Genomic DNA, 17,478 nt, shown 5'->3' with positions numbered 1-17,478 from the left:
ATATGTATGTATGTACCATATGTATGTACAATTCATACAACTACGCAATGCACATGCCAAAACAAACATTGTGTAATATTCGTAATTCTCTTATTGTCATTTTGCTCATAGATAACTTGTTTAAAATCTCTTTTCTTGCTCTCTCGATTGTCAGCTGGCAGCGAACCCTGTCAAAAAGGCGGGATGCCAGAAGTAAACCGCTATAATTACTTGACGAAATTAGTGTGAAATGAAATTGCATTGAACTGTGCGAACATATTTTGGCAAAACAAATGTTTATGTAAAATAATTAATGATTTTGCATTTTAGCATTTATATATGTATGCATTTTCAAAGTGTTTATTTTAGTGTTTTGTAAAATTTATTAAATAGCCAATATAATATTTTTCAGCAGTGGCATCATTGGCAAATTTTATAAAAAATGCGAGTTTTGGCAGCTCTCTCTTGAATCAAAGAGTCTCGCATCAAGTTATCTATGATTTTGCTACCGAGCAGGCAACATTGTTGTTGTTAGATTTCGCACTTGCGCCTTCGCGTATGTGGGTATGTATGTAACGAAAGCAAATGACAGAAACATTTGTAATTATTCGTTCTCTTACATATGTATATGCTCTTTTCTGTAGAAGCGCTGCTTATATTAGCTTAATGTAAAAATTGAAGAACTTTAAACGCAAATATATCAAAAGTGGTTTAATGAATTTAAAATCTGTAAAATTTGTGCAAAGTTTCAGATCGCACACTTTAATTTGATGTATTATTTGTCTCTGTACGTTTTGTAGATCTCTGGAAATAAGCGCCTTGTCTTAGAATAATATATAGATCATTCGAAATTAGAAGAGTTAATACAAGTAGCAATAAACCAATGCTAAACATATGAAGAAGTAAAATATGATAAGAGACCTATTAAACCAAATTTCACACCAGGGGGCGCTAGGTTCAAAAAGTTCTGTTTACTTTGGAACACTCTTGTGTATATGTTTCTTGTATGCCCGAATGTATTTTTTTAACAGCTTTAACTTCTGTTTCTATATCCTATGATCTCATTGTGCTCTTTATAAATTCTAATTGTTTATCATTTGAAAACATTTCGATTAGTTTCTCTTGTACTATGTATATTGCACAGATAGTTCTGAATAACTTCCTGCTTTTCTATTTGTTATATTAAAATAATTATTTTTCCATGTATGCATCTGTTTTAGTTCTTCTGTTGTTCGTCAAAATAATTTGAGTTTTATATTTATTAACTATCTCATCTTTGATGTACATAAAAAATCGTATATCGTCATCTAATTTGTTAAATATATTTAGTTCATGTTCTTAAATTTCATCGGTATTTTCACACTCATTTTCTTTTATCAAATCTTCATTATCCTGTATTCTACTAAAAAATCTGCTACTCTGTTTTCTTTTCCTTTATTTGTTAAATTGATATTCACATAATTTTCACAACCATCGGTGATAGTTTGAATGTAAATATTTAATTGGTTGATGATCTGTTATAATCTTAAATTTTCTACCGCATAAATATGGTCTAAAGTAGTTTACGCTCCAAATAACTGCTAAGAAATCTGTATCAGTTGCTAACTAATTTCGTTAATGTTTATTTAATGTTCTTGATGCATAACATATTGGGCGTCCTTCTTGACAAATGCTCCTATTGCATAATTTGATGCATCTGTAGTTAATGTAAATATTTTTTCAAAATTTGGATACCGTAAAATTGGATGAGAACTTATTAAGTGTTTAAGTTTATCGAATGCTTCTGTATATATGAAGGATACTTTATATTAAATCGGACTCCTTTTTTTTAGATATTTTGTAATTGGTTGTGCTACCCTTGCATAGTCCTTAACAAATCTTCTATAATCACCTGTTGTACCTAAAAAGCTCTTAATCTGTTCTTCTGTTCTTGGTAATTCTAATTTTTCTATTAGTTTGATATTATTTAGACTAGGCTTCATGCCATTTTTTGTTAGAATATGTCCTAAAAATTCTGATTTTTTTTTCAGAAAATTACATTTATCCGTTGGTATTTTTAAATTTTTTTATTCTAGTGCCTTGAAAGTATCTCTAATTAATTGTATGTCTTCCTGTAACGTTGTACTAAATATTAGTACATCATCTCATTATACCACGCATGTTTTGTTTATAAAGTAGATACATACAAGCCGTGAGGTGTTACGAATGCTGTTTTAGACATACAAGTATTTTCCTCTTTAATTGAAATTTGATAATAACCTATTGCTAGGTGTAGTGTAGTAAAATATTGGGCTGGTCCCAATTTATTAAAATAGAATCAATGTTAGGAAGAGAATATTTATCATTCAACTTTCTATATTCGATTACTATTCTGTACTATATTTGCCCTGAGTTATACATTTTTTTGTAATTACTATTAATTGCTTTTCCTTATAATTCCTTGTTCCTCCATTTCCCTTAATTATTTTCTAACTTCTTCTTCGTGTTGGGGTGGATATGCATATAATTCAGAATTGATTTGCTCTTTTGTAGTAGATTTTATGTCGTGTTGAATTTCCGTAGTACTTGTTAATTTTTCTCCTTCTTTAAATAAAAGGTTTTCGAAATTTCGTGATTTCTCCAAACTCTTCTGTATTTAGATGATCTATCTAAATTTCTTTTAATTTCTCATTTATTGCTTCTAGGGTACATATTTCACTGAAATTGAATCGTTTCTTTAAAAATTATTTTTTTATACAGTAAAATTGTTTCATCTATTAGATTAATCATCATGTTTTAATGTTTTAATAAATCAATTCCTTTTGGTGCTTTAGTATGCACTTCTTGGGTAATTGTTTCCTAGCTTGTTACTGTTCTGCATAGATGGGCACTTTGCAGTACCAGTAAAAATGCAGTAAAATTTTTTTTTTACTGATAATGAAATTAAATTTTCATTACCAGTACAGTTTTACTGATTACTGAAAAAATTAGCAGTAAAAATATTTTTTTACTGGTTACTGCAAATAATTTTCAGTAAAAATATTTTTTTACTGGTTACTGCAAAAATTTGCAGTAAAAATAATTTTTTACTGGTTACTGAAAGAAATTGCAGTAAAAATACTGATAATATCATTTGAGTTGCATAACCACAACAAGTTGTTTAAATAAACATCAGGCTATTAAAAACGTTTTTCTAAAATATAATACTCCATTACCGTCATCTGCACCTGTAGAACGGTTGTTTTCTTTCGCTGGTATTGTTAACCGGTCTAGAAGGCAAAAACTCAGCGATGCAAATTTCGAAATGCTTGTTTTAAGAAAAGCTAATGGCGGATAACAAGTTGAAATAAATGTTTCAATGAAAACAAAAATATTCGAATTTTCTTTAATTATTCATTGACCTAGTGGTTGGCTTTTGATTTTTAACTACCAGTAACTATTTTCAGTAAACAGTAAATATTTTGCTGGTTTTGCAAATCAAATGATATTATCAGTATTTTTTCTGCAATTCCTTTCAGTAAGCTGTAAAAAAATATTTTTACTACAAATTTTTCCAGTAACCAGTAAAAAATTATTTTTACTGCAAATTATTTTCAGTAACCAGTAAAAAAATATTTTTACTGCAAATTATTTTCAGTAACCAGTAAAAAAATATTTTTACTGCTAATTTTTTCAGTAATCAGTAAAACTGTACTGGTAATGAAAATTTAATTTCATTATCAGTAAAGTGTTACTGTTTACTGCTGTACGTAATGCAGTAAATATATAATGCAGTGTGCCCATCTATGCTGTTCTGATTGTTATTTTAATTTTTTATTAATTTAAGTGGCATTTTTCGAAATTCGTTCAATTCAGAATTCACTAAACTTATTTTCGCTCCTGCTAGGGTGGTTAAGATCTATCTTGATCGATTTATATATTATCTATTTCCATAAGCTCTCCTTTATCTAGCCTTAATGGTTTGAATTCATATTTTTCCTTTCTCTACCTGAATTTTTATGCCTACAATCTTTATATGTTTGGTACCTTTGTCCATATTGGTGAGAATTATTATCTCTATTTTCTTTCTGTTGGAAATTTCGTCTAACTTGATAATTTTGAACATTTTGCCTAACTTGACCTGGGGGCGAATCGTTACATCCGTGAACGTCACGTAAAAGTCTGTATTTCGTATTATGACCAGGGTGACCCATTTTAAGCTCTAAAAAATCGATTTTAAGCGCTTAAAAAAGCTCCAAAAAAGTTAAAAATATGCTCTTAAAAAAGTAAAATATGACGATAAAAAAATTTATTGTATTACAATTCTTTTTGTGAATTTAATTGATAAATATTCAAATTTTACTACTTTAATTAAGAAAAATAATGAAAGTATATTTTCGTTTGTCCTATTTATTGCAATGTACTAACATGTGCATTTTTAGGCTTTCCAACTTAAAATTACCTTGTTAAAATTAAACTTGTTACTTGTTTATTTTCGAAAAGAACATTATTTATATCCACAAGTACTTTGTAATCTGGGTTACGCAACATAATTGCTTTAAATTTATTTAAATATTTATCATTTGAGATCGTTTTCAATCTCAAAAAAACTGTGTTAATTATGTTAATACTTTTTTCAAGGGGAATTCCTTTTTCTTCGAGCTGTTTTATGCTTTCGTTTATAAAAACAAAATTCATTTTAATAAAAGCTAAGTCGCTGCTCAATTGCTGATCTTCAAAAAGGTTTTTTGCAACTTTAATGGCCTCTGAGTCTTCTGGATCGAAGGTGTCAAGCACAGTTTTAATTTCATTAAACCCATTCGTTCGTCGTTCGTGGTTGTGTACGGTTGATTTTATTCATATCGTGCTCACATATACGTACTCGCTGCATAACTTCTCGTTACTCGGTGTACGCGCAACTTAACCCAGCTTTGACATTTTGAGCTTCAACTCGTTATACTTTCCGCGTGTTTTTTATACTTTTCATTATAAAATTATAAAGTTAAATCTACAATTTAATCGGGTAAGAACGTAAATTCTTTTCGCAATGCCCCCTGGGGCCAACAGGCTGGGGGATAATAGGTTGGCACTATTATCCCCGGGTCCAAAAAACAAGAGAATAAAGCCAGAAAATTCAACGCAAGAATTCTTCCCGGATTTACCTATTACTAAGAAGGATGATCCCAAGTACCTCGTAATCAAATCACAGGACGCCAGAAAACCTATTGCATCCACTTCTTGCTTTGGAGTACATAAAGGTATTCAGGCCATAAGCAAAGACATTAACAAAATCACATCGCTTCGTGACGGCAGCCCATTACTTTTGGTCAAGAACCGAAAAATCGCTGACAAATTTTTACAAACTACTATCTCTTCACAACTTTCTGAACTCAGTAAAGGGTACAATTTACGCTCCATTTATCTGTCAGCTTGCTGAAGACGAAATAATTGATGGTCTAAAAGATCAAGGAGTATCTGATGTTTATAAATTTACCAAGATAAACAATGGTGATCGTGTACCTACTGGTGCTTTATTATTAACTTTTGATAAATATACTTTACCTAGTCGTATTGAAGTTGCCTGGTGTACCCTCGATGTCCGTCCGTACTATCCTAATCCCATGCGCTGCAAGAATTGTCAGTTGCTGGGTCATACTGCTAAGCGATGTAATAAGACGCCATCTTGTGCTATCTGCAACCTACCCCCAAATCATACCCCTCCCACTGAATGCTCTAGAGTCAAATGTGCTAACTGCGATGGTGAACACCGTTCTTCCTTTAACGCCTGTCCGAAATATGCCCAGTCTAAAGAGATACTTAAAATTAAAACTATCCACAAGTGTTCGATGCGTGAAGCCATCAATCTATACAAATCTCAAATGCCTTCTACTCCCTTACCATTCTCTTATGCTAATGAAACAGCTTCCAACAACAATTCCTACTCAAAAAATACTCGTACATCAACATCGAAAAAAACATCAAACACTAATGATTCTAATGACAACATTAAAGCTACAACTTGAAAAAATTATGCTTCATCTCCTACCAACATACATTTAATCCATAATGATTGCTCCGAAACCCCTTCTCCCTCCGTTTCTTCCCTATACAATTCTCCTTCTCCACCCTTCTCACCCTTTTCCACAACTACTTCTCCTACCACTATAACCCGTCCCACAACTTCACCTGTTCCCTCCTCCCATCCATAATCACATACCCAAGTACCCATAGATACATAATTCTAGATATTAATTCCAATTAAAACTTACATTTTTCATACATATGTATATACTTTAATCTTCTTTATTTTTTCTATGTTAACTTTTCTTCAATGGAATATTAACGGATACATTAATATCTACTTTGGACTTGAAATTTTAATTAAAATATATAACCCCTCTGTTATATTATTAAACGAAACGCATATTGCAAACAATATATCAGCTCATACTCCAAAAGCCTATACTGGTCATTTTTATAACCTTCCTTCCGTCACACCAAGCAAACAGGGTATTGCAATCCTGACTAAGAGAAGTATACCGCATACTCACTCAACTCCTCTCAAGGCAATCTACTATATCCACCGGATATAGCTTTAGAATTCGCCAAATTTGTACATGTAGTTTTAAGACATTTAATCAAATGGAGGTTGGCACCCGCATATTTAGTTTTGTTAAATCCTTTCTCTCTAAACGTAAAATCAAAGTTCTTATTTCCGACACATCTTCACCGACTCTTCCTTTGGATAACGGCACTCCTCAGTGATCACCACTATCACTTATTCTGTTCACCATAGCATTTGATGTAATCAGCTCTATCCTTTCTTCTTTCCCTAATATTCAGCATCAGTTATATGCTGATGATCTCCTTCTATTTTCAAAATCTTCTGACCTTAGTTCTATATCCTCTACCTTTGAAGAAATCCTTTCTCAACTATCCCTATGGTCCCTTTCCGCAGGCGCATCAATATCGTACTTAAAATCCAGTTTACTCCACATTTGTAATAAACATAATTGTAATTTTCCACCGATTTTCATTCAACAATGTAAATATTTCATGTTCTCCTACACTTAAGTTTCTTGGATTAATTCTAGATAGTAAATATGCATTCAAACAACATTGTCAATATATTAGATATAGAATTACTAAAAACTCAAATATTGTTAAGTACCTTAAAGAATGTGATCTATTGAGCAGAATTTAAGCCAACACATTTATTCAACTGACAGCTGATAGCCTTTGTAGCTAGTGCTGCTTTTCTTTAGGTTGTACATGTGTTATTAACATTGTATAAGCTTTTATAAATAAATAAATAAATAAAAAAAAAATAAAAAATTTCATTAAAATTTTTGCAGTAGTACTCCGCAGCTTTCAACCAGGTCCCCCTTCTGGTTATAACTGGACTCGGAGGCAATAGTAAATCTGGGAACATTTCCAAAAAATTTGTTAAATAAATGTTTGCCTTGTGAATACAGTAAAACCTTACCTTTAAAAAAAAAAACAGATTTGTTGCTTGCAATAAGCGTATTTACTTTGTTGAATTGACAACGGACAAACTCAGCAAGTCTATGCAATGCATGCGCAAAACATGTTACATGCATCATTTTTGGATACAAAACTTTTAAGCTGGACATAGCCGACAGCATATAGGCTGCTGCGTCTGTTACGACAAGTGAGACTTTCGAATATTGTATGCCTTCTGGCCATAATAATTGCATGCTGTCATTAAAGAATGCAGCCACATTACTTGCGTTTGCCGAATCCAGCTCGGCTACATTTAAAGGTAACACTTGTCTTTTTCTTCTTCTTCAGGAACTCCAAATACAAAATTTGCAATATAACGTTGCTCGACGTTTGTCGTTTCGTCTAAAGACACCCATATATGTATATTTATTTTCCACCTTTTTTTTAAATTTTCCATACATTCGTAGTATAATTTTGGAACGTATCTACGCATTGTTGTCTCTGATGGCACGTTGTTTTCAGTATATTTTTCTAAAAAATTTACCACTTTGAGATCGCGCATTTTTTTTTCAATGGAATATTAGCTTGCATAAACGTTTTGCAGAGATCCATGCCTAATGGATTTGATTCCTGCTCTTTATATTGTGTCAATAATGTTTGTTCATGTATAGAGTTGGTGGCGCGCCTTTTTGCCGCAGCCACATGTTTTGTTGAACTGAAATGTTGTGTGACGTTGAACCTCCGTCCAGCGGTAATCGTTGTGTTGCAGTATAAATAAAAAAGTACACTTTCGCTTCTTTTACTTTCGGCATTTCAACCACTAAACACGTTTGATAACTTACTAAGAATTTTTTAAGCATAAGCACAATGCAATAGACTGAAACAGCAATAATGATAGCATTGTCGGTGTTGTTATACTTAGTAAAATATAAAGGTGTAAAAGAGATAACATGAATATTTAACAGAAACAGTGTTGTGAAAAATGGTAAAAAAAGGAATAAAAGGTAAAAATAAGACCTTAAAATGAACAAATACAAAAATATGCAGCATAACCAAATAATTGCAAAAATATGCAGCATAAGCAATATTAAGTAAAATCATAAAATGGGTCACCCTGATTATGACATACGTGATCGTAACGCTTCTATCGTAATCTGGCATGATGACACACGTGAACGAGTATATAAACGTATCCGTTCGTTCGAATGGTCGTTCGAACGCAAATTACCAATCGTAACATACAAATTTATGGAAGTGTGAGCAAAATTTTTTTAAATTTCAAGTTTTTTATAATTTTTAGGAATAAAGAACATAAACAAGAAACCAATGAATGGAATATCTCATTAAAAATTAATAAAAAATTATTTATGTGATCAAATTTTTGTATTTTAGTTGCCAATAAGAATAAAATGATTAACAAGGAAAAGGATATATACATTTTTGAATTAAAATTATTTATTTGGTGAAGCTGTTCGCTACCCCGTTGTCCGTTTCTTGTGTGTGATAAGAATCGCAATTTTTGAGGGTCGTAACTAATTGTAAATTTTATGCAGATGTTATGTAATGCCTCACAAATGTTAGCAAATCTTCCACTTTTGTGAGGTAATACCTTCTTCTCTTGTCATATCTTCAAATACTCCACCGTCTTTTTAAGATTTCAATGCTTTGTTCAACGATACATCTACAAAGAAAATTTTATTAATGAGGATTCATAATTTTTTTTATACCTACGCTATTGCTACGATCTCCTAGCTACCTCCGCACTACTTTTTTATGCCCATTACTTTCACTAGAGTTCAAATAAAAAACCAAACATGAATTCATTTTGATATTTAATTAGCTTTTGGTGGTTTATTGAAAATTTCGCAACAGTTTTGACAGTTCCACGTCTATTGTAACCTAAAAATACGATCCAAAGCAATGTGGGATTTAAAAACTATTGTGAATTGAAAATACATTACGATCCGTTTGCTATCGTATGTCATAATGCCAATCATCGCATACGATTGACGTATCACGTAATTTTTTCGTACGTTTGCCGATCCGTGCACGGATGTAACGATTCGACCCCTGATCTATCATCTTTACCTATATATTTGCAATTACTATTATTACAGAACCTTTTATTATTGTGGTATTGTCCGTACTGTCCGTATGCTATTTTGGTTTTTTTAAACTCTGGCCTAATGCACGTATCTTCTTTTTTTTATGATATCTACAATATTGACCTTCATTCCTTGTTCTTTGTAAATTTTGTCTAATAATGTCCCTTGTATCATTTCTTTGATGGTATTAACTAAAAGGCTGTCTACATTACTCATGTCTATTCCTACATCGTCCTTGTAATACATTTTAATTTCGTCCGATTTACATATATTTAGCATTTTGTATTACTATTGATAATTCGCCTACCGTATACGCCTTCATGTTCGTGTGGTTCTACATCGGGCTTGTATCTTAGTTTTTAAGCCCTCTTGATGTCCATCCAGTTGTCAGGGTGTGGTAAATTTATTACTACATCCTTTGCCTCTCATTGTATCGTTCTGCAGTACATTGCTCCGGTGGCTTCCTTCTTTATTTCTTCGTCTTCTATGTTCGATAGCATACTTGTATATTCTATACTGCTCATGATTCCTCCTTTTCCATTAAACGAACAAATAGTGCACGAAACAAAAAGTAAAAAAAAACAAGAAAAAACATTAACTTCGGCTGTACCGAAGCTAATATATCCTTCATAGGTGCATTTCTTTTAGTAACTATGTGTTCAGTTTGTATGGAAGCTATAAGCTATAGTAATTCGATCTGAACAATTTTTTCGGAGATTATGTTATTACCTTAAGCAGTAATCCATGTCAAATTTCGTGTGGGTACCACGTCAAATGTGAAAGTTTTGCATACAAGCCCTTTATTCCGATCGTTCGGTTTGTATGGCAACTATGTATGTATATGCTATAGTGAGCCGATTTGAATAATTTCTTCCGAAATTACATTATTTCTATAAACAATAACTCATACCAAATTTCGTGAACATATTTCGTTAACTAAGGAAGTTTCCCATGCAAACATTTGATTCTGATCATTCAGTTTGTATCGCAGCTATATGTTATAGGTAACCGATCTGAACAATTTCTTCGGAGATTACATTCTTGCCTTAGAAAATAATATATACCAAATTTCGTGAATATATCTTGTCAAATGTGAAAGTTTTCCATACAAGAACTTGATTCCGATCGTTCAGTTTGTATGGCAGCTATATGTTATAGTTTTCCAATATCGGCAGTTCCGACAAATGAGCAGCCTTTTGAAGAGAAAATGACGTTTACAAAATTTCAAAACGATGTCTTAAAAACTGAGGGAACAGTTCGAATGTATACAGACAGACAGACGGACGGACAAACGGACATGGCTAAATCGACTTAGCTCAACATACTGATCATTTATGTACAAGTATATACATTATAGGGTCTCCGACGTTTCCTTCTGGGTGTTACAAACTTCGTGACAAACTTAATATACCCTGTTCAAGGTATAAAAATCAGTAATAAGTGCTGGACAGCCTCACCAGCAAAGTCGTAGGCATTCCTTAAATACCTACTTCAGCAATAAGAATAACTTCTGGGAATAAAAAATGTAACGGCGATGATGAGTCATCGCAGCGATCAGCTGAACTGAAACGTAGCAAAGGGCGCAGTCAGCAGAAAACAGCAATATAATAGGCACAAACAGTTTCCACATAATACCCTTGAAAAAAGGTAACACACTTGTAGATGAAACAAAAATGCAAATATTCACCGAGAAAAGGTTTCATGTTTGTTGTAAAATACTTCTAAATATGTATAAAGTCTTCGATAGTCTCTAACTATGTTAAAGAAGCACTGGGAAAAGGTGGTTTCAGTATTAAATCAGTAGTAAATATTTTTAACAGGAACAAAGTCCCACAACCAATGTTCGAAATTGAATTTATGCCAAATTCTAACCAACTAAAGAAAAATGAAAAAAGTCCGATTTACAATCTAAAATATCTGCTCCATCGCAGAATTACCGTTGAGGAACCACGCAAAAGAAATTTCCCATGTCCATGTTTCAAAACCGGGTAATCCTAAAAATAATGCTACACAAGGAAGCTATGCAAATTTAGTGAAAGGAAACACTGCACAAATGCAATGTCCCCAAATCCAACCAAATGGAAGCGTTGAAACTATGATTTTAAACCTTACCCAATGTATGAAACAATTTACGTCTACAATGCAAAATATGATTCAAGAGATAATTAAAGCACAAAAACAAATGTTGTAAACTTATTTAAGTAAAAAATTAGCGTATTGATAATTGTATATGGAATGCTAACGGTGTTAACCAACATAAATTGGTACTTATTAGATTACGAATAAAAACAATTTCCTTATACCGGGATTTAGTTAAAATTTAGTTTAGGATAAAGAGTTTTTTGAAACGCCAGGTCATAGATGGAAATTATAAATAGGCACAATAACCTTGACATAATATCTCCTGGTAAGCCGTCATATTGGCCAAGTGATCGAAACAAAATACGAGATTTAATTGATTTTGCTGTAATCGAAAAATAATTTAACACCGAAACATCTATAAAAAAAAGCTGTGTCCAAATTCAAGCAAGTGAAATTCCCTTTTGGAAGCCCAAAAGTCCACGAAGCCACCAGTCAACTCAAACATGCCTTTACAAAACTTGGGTGGAAATTGACCCCGAAGTGACGAGGAAAAGGTTAATTGTTTTGCAAATCACCTAGAGAAGGTATTTCAAAATAATTGTCCAAAGAACAACTTCAAGCTAACAATCTTATTCAATACAGGTAACGAGTTGCTCGAGTCTTTTAAGTCGCACATTATCTTGATAAACCAGCGAAAGACTTAACACAACCGTCTTCAATCCGTCTACTATCTTGTCTTTCTAAAATATTAGAAAAAATGTTACTATCAAATATGTGTCCTTTCCTACACGAAAATAATATAATACCAACGCACCAATTCGGGTTTCGTAAAAACATATCACGATAGAGCAAGTAAATAGAATTACTAACGAAATAAGAAAAGAATTTGAGCACAGAGAGTACTGTTCAGCTATATTTCGTATATATAAGATTAAAAACATTTTAAATTTAGAATTATATAAAACAATGGAATCTTATTTAAAAAATAAACAATTTATGGTTAAAGTTGGAGATTCCCTCTGTGATGAACGACAGTTTTAAGCCCAACTCATCATCATCATTTTCGCTAAGACCAAAAATGTACCGGCAGTAAAAATGAACAATATTCTAATACCCCAAGCGAATGAAGTAACTTATCTTGGCATTCACCTGGTAGAAGACTTACGTGGAGGATACATACTATATATCTAGTAAAATAACTTGCATGAAGATAAGAGATGCAAATTTAAATTGCCTTTTAAATAAAAACTCTAAATTTAGCCTAGACAACAAAGTGCTTTTATATTATATAATGCAGCCATGAAGCTGATTTGGATGTATGACGTTTAACTGTGGGGTACGATTTATGCAACTGATATTGATATATGTACATATATAATGCAAAGACTTCAATCAAAAATGCTTAAAGCAATCCCTTGTTCGCCAAGGTACATGTGTAACGAAAATGTTCATAAAGATCTTGATATAGCTATGATAACGGGTGATTTTTTTAAGGTTAGGATTTTCATGCATTAGTATTTGACAGATCACGTGGGATTTCAGACATGGTGTCAAAGAGAAAGATGCTCAGTATGCTTTGACATTTCATCATGAATAGACTTACTAACGAGCAACGCTTGCAAATCATTGAATTTTATTACCAAAATCAGTGTTCGACAATTTTTTTTTTTATCGACAAATTTTGTTCAGCGATGAGGCTCATTTCTGGTTGAATGGCTACGTAAATAAGCAAAATTGCCGCATTTGGGGTGAAGAGCAACCAGAAGCCGTTCAAGAACTGCCCATGCATCCCGAAAAATGCACTGTTTGGTGTGGTTTGTACGCTGGTGGAATCATTGGACCGTATTTTTTCAAAGATGCTGTTGGACGCAACGTTACGGTGAATGGCGATCGCTATCGTTCGATGCTAACAAACTTTTTGTTGCCAAAAATGGAAGAACTGAACTTGGTTGACATGTGGTTTCAACAAGATGGCGCTACATGCCACACAGCTCGCGATTCTATGGCCATTTTGAGGGAAAACTTCGGACAACAATTCATCTCAAGAAATGGACCCGTAAGTTGGCCACCAAGATCATGCGATTTAACGCCTTTAGACTATTTTTTGTGGGGCTACGTCAAGTCTAAAGTCTACAGAAATAAGCCAGCAACTATTCCAGCTTTGGAAGACAACATTTCCGAAGAAATTCGGGCTATTCCGGCCGAAATGCTCGAAAAAGTTGCCCAAAATTGGACTTTCCGAATGGACCACCTAAGACGCAGCCGCGGTCAACATTTAAATGAAATTATCTTCAAAAAGTAAATGTCATGAACCAATCTAACGTTTCAAATAAAGAACCGATGAGATTTTGCAAATTTTATGCGTTTTTTTTTTTTTTTAAATTATCAAGCTCTTAAAAAATCACCCTTTAAAAAGAAGTAGATGACAGCAGAATGAACTCTAAACTCCGAACCCATACTTTTGCAACTTGCAAGAATCAAAGCCAGGGAAGTATTTAAGATGTAAAAGGTGTGATATTAGTTATATATAGGCACTAAGTAAAGTTTTCGCTCAAATTTGTCTATTTTTGGCACAAAGAAACATTGTTATGAGTAAAACACGCTTTCTTGTTTTCATTGGGTAGCTCACATATTAGCCGATAAATGCGGTACAAAGTCACACGGAAGTTCTAAAATCTTTATAATAAGTATATGGCGGCTAAGAGAAGAATTGGTCCGATTCAATCTATTTTTGATATACAAACAAACTATTATAAGGGTAGGATTATACCTTAATTTCAATTAATACATATATATCACACAATGACCGACATTTTCGATAAAAAGACAACTATACGTACCAGGGTCTAAATATTCGTGACCAAGTGGCTTAAACAGTTTTTATTTAATTTAAACAATATTTGGACATAAGGTGGCACACACTAAATGCATTATTCGTGCAAAGTTGTGTACTGGAAACTGAACGAATCAAGTGGAATTTAAAATTGTGTTATATGGGAAGTAAGCGTGGATGAACGATTTCGTCCATTTTCACAATGTGACGTAAGAATATAAAAAAAATGCCTCGAACTAATTTTTGTTGAAATCGGTTGGTCGGGTCCCGAGATATGGGTTTGCACCAAAATGAGGGTGGTGCCACGTCCGTTGTCCAATTTTCATGTCGGCTCTCATAAAGCTCACTTATACCATCTCTATGGTAAAATTACATGCTTTTGACGTATTTAGTTATTGATTTATTGTGCTTTTAGTAGTTTTTAACAATACCGTTATGTGGAGAGTGAGCGCGGTTATCTTCCGATTTCATCTCATAATAATAAATAACAGTTTAATATCTTCATTTAATTAGTTTTCGGTTCATGGCGATTTTTGGGCGTGGCAGTGGTACGATTATGCCCATCTACGAACTCCTAATGTTTTTTGTACTCGTACAACGAATTCAATCGTGGCCGACGCTCGCTCAAAGACGAATTCCGTGAAGGTCGTCCAAAAACAGCCGTTGTGCCAGAAAACATCGATGCCGTACATGAACTGATAATGCAAGACCGTCATGTAACATACCTTCAGATAGAGGCATGCCTATGCATTTCTCCCACCAGCATACATTCGATATTGCATGAACACCTGGCCGTAAAAAAGGTTTGTTCTCGTCGGATCCCGCACAATTTGACAATCGCTCAAAAAAAGGCTCGTGTCGATTGGTGTAAAGAAATGCTGAAAAATACGATCGCGGTGCTTCAAAAGACGTTTATAAGATCGTCACAGGTGACGAATCATGGATCTATGCGTATGAGCCCGAAACAAAACAGCAATCGACCGTGTGGGTCTTCCAAGACGAGCCAAATCCAACGAAAGTTGTTCGTGGAAGAAGCAATTCGAAGCAAATGGTCGCCTGTTTCTTCGGCAAAACTGGTCATGTGGCGACTGTTCCGCTTGAGCAACGAGTGTACACCACCATTTGTTTGCCTGAAGTCTTCGGAGAAATTCGAAAAACGAACAAGAGAAGACGAATCTTGTGCACCATGACAATGCGAGCTCTCACACATCGGCTCAAACCAGCGCCTTTTTAACCGGCCAAAACGTCGAATTGATGGGTCATCCGCCGTACAGCCCTGACTTGGCACCCAATGACTTCTTTTTATTCCCACACATCAAGAAAATAATGCGTGGTCAACGATTTTCGTCGCCAGAAGATGCTGTTGAAGCATTCAAAAACCATGTCTCAATCGGAGTGGAAAAAGTGCTTCGAAAATTGGTTTGAGCGCATGCAAAAGTGTATAAATCTTGATGGAGAATACGAGTATTTTGAAAAACAATTTCGTTGATAAATATTCCTATTTTCATTGTTAGGCCATAAATATATATACCAGCCCTCGTTTATGTACACATTCGCAACATGCATCACAAAAATAAATACGCACTGTGTTTATCCATTTTATCATCAGAAAAAAATGCCTAAGAACTTATAATAGTAACCAGTTTTTTTAATTTTTTCAATTATTTCATAAAACTTAAATTATTCATTTTTGAATTGAGAGAAAAAAAGTTAAATAGCTAAAAATTACGTCACTAAAATATGTAAGCACTAAAAATACATTCCAATGGACATTCCATACTTTTTCATGTCCATACGAGCCGAAAATATTATACTTACATTCATCCGAGAAAATAACAGAATTCCAGAAATGTTTTTTGTCTTTTAGTGTTGCTTATGAATGGCCTTTTACGGACATTACACACAGCTCGACGAATAGTTTGGGGATCGCAGTTTTACCAGTCTCATTTTCAATTTAACTACGCACTTTTGGGGCACTTTTCTTCGGGGTAGCCTGTATATTGTGCGTGATAATAGGTCGCTCCTTAAGATCAAATATTTTTGGCCGTCTAGATTTATTTTTTTCTATTCCCCTCTTTTTTGTATTGTTCTATTATTTTTTGAATAGTAGAATTACTTTTTTTATTATTTTTCCAATTTGCCTCTAATTTTTTTCTTTTGTAGTTTTATTATAACATCTGTCCAATTTATGAAAGATCTTTGCGCTTTGCGCCATGATCAAAATTTAATTGAAATTACGGATGAAATTTATTAAAACTTGGAAAATTGTTATTTTGTAAACAAAAACTACTAGTTATTTATGTCTGAACACTGTGTATCAATCGAAAACATACTGAAATAGTAAATTGCTTACATGTGTATGTATGTAACGTGATTTTCGCTTATTACTGAAAAAATCTAAGGTTTGGAATATTTTTAATATGATAATATGTTTCACCTAACAGATTGGTTTAGACTATTATTAACTTTTGCTGCTTAAGAAATCGCACTACAACACGCGTAAAAGTTAAGCAACTGGTCACCGAAAAGTTATCAGTAATTAATGCATTCGTTATCCGATAGGTTACTTTTGTTCTAAGAAAGTAACTTTTTCCCCTCATTCACTACACGATGGTTTAATTAGCTTACTCATTTCCTTCTTCTCTCTCATTGATTTTGCGCAAATGCTACATTATTTTAACAACGTCCGCTTCATTGTGAACAAAAGTGAACCCAATATATTATATAGCCCACTCGCTCTCTCTCATTGGTTTTGCGCAAATGCTACAAATATTAAGTTGTCAAATATCTCCCTTCCGCTTTTCTGCTCTTTATTCAATGCTTTAAAAAATTGTTACAATGATCGGATTTAGTTCAAATATGCGTAGTTCCTTTCGAAAATCTGTTTCCATTTAAACGGCAACTTCATAATACCCCTCATAGAAGCCCCCTCCTTATTTGCGAAGGACTCGGACAGCCACTTTTAACAAGCCACTTTTTCAACTTTCCACCAGATGGTAGAATTAAGCGTCTAGCCATATGCGAGCAGCTCATAGTGGATGATTCCCTTCCAATCCC

At 33.4% G+C, this 17,478-nt stretch overlaps 1 protein-coding gene across 16 annotated transcripts in view; it reads left to right on the top strand.

The window, feature by feature from the left end:
- LOC105225915 (cadherin-86C) overlaps positions 1-17,478 on the top strand; it is a 244,265-nt gene that overhangs the window by 142,735 nt on the left and 84,052 nt on the right. Inside the window, exon 1 of one of the 16 annotated variants that reach the window (XM_049447999.1) lies at positions 523-543. The exons of the other annotated variants lie outside the window; for them this stretch is intronic. The gene's annotated coding sequence lies outside the window, so the exon portion shown is untranslated. Of the gene's footprint in view, positions 1-522; positions 544-17,478 lie in introns of those variants that run through there. 16 annotated transcript variants of the gene reach the window in all.

This window comes from Bactrocera dorsalis, chromosome 2 (assembly GCF_023373825.1).
Source record: "Bactrocera dorsalis isolate Fly_Bdor chromosome 2, ASM2337382v1, whole genome shotgun sequence".
Lineage (NCBI taxonomy): Eukaryota > Metazoa > Arthropoda > Insecta > Diptera > Tephritidae > Bactrocera > Bactrocera dorsalis.
This window is presented reverse-complemented; position numbering and strand designations above follow the sequence as displayed.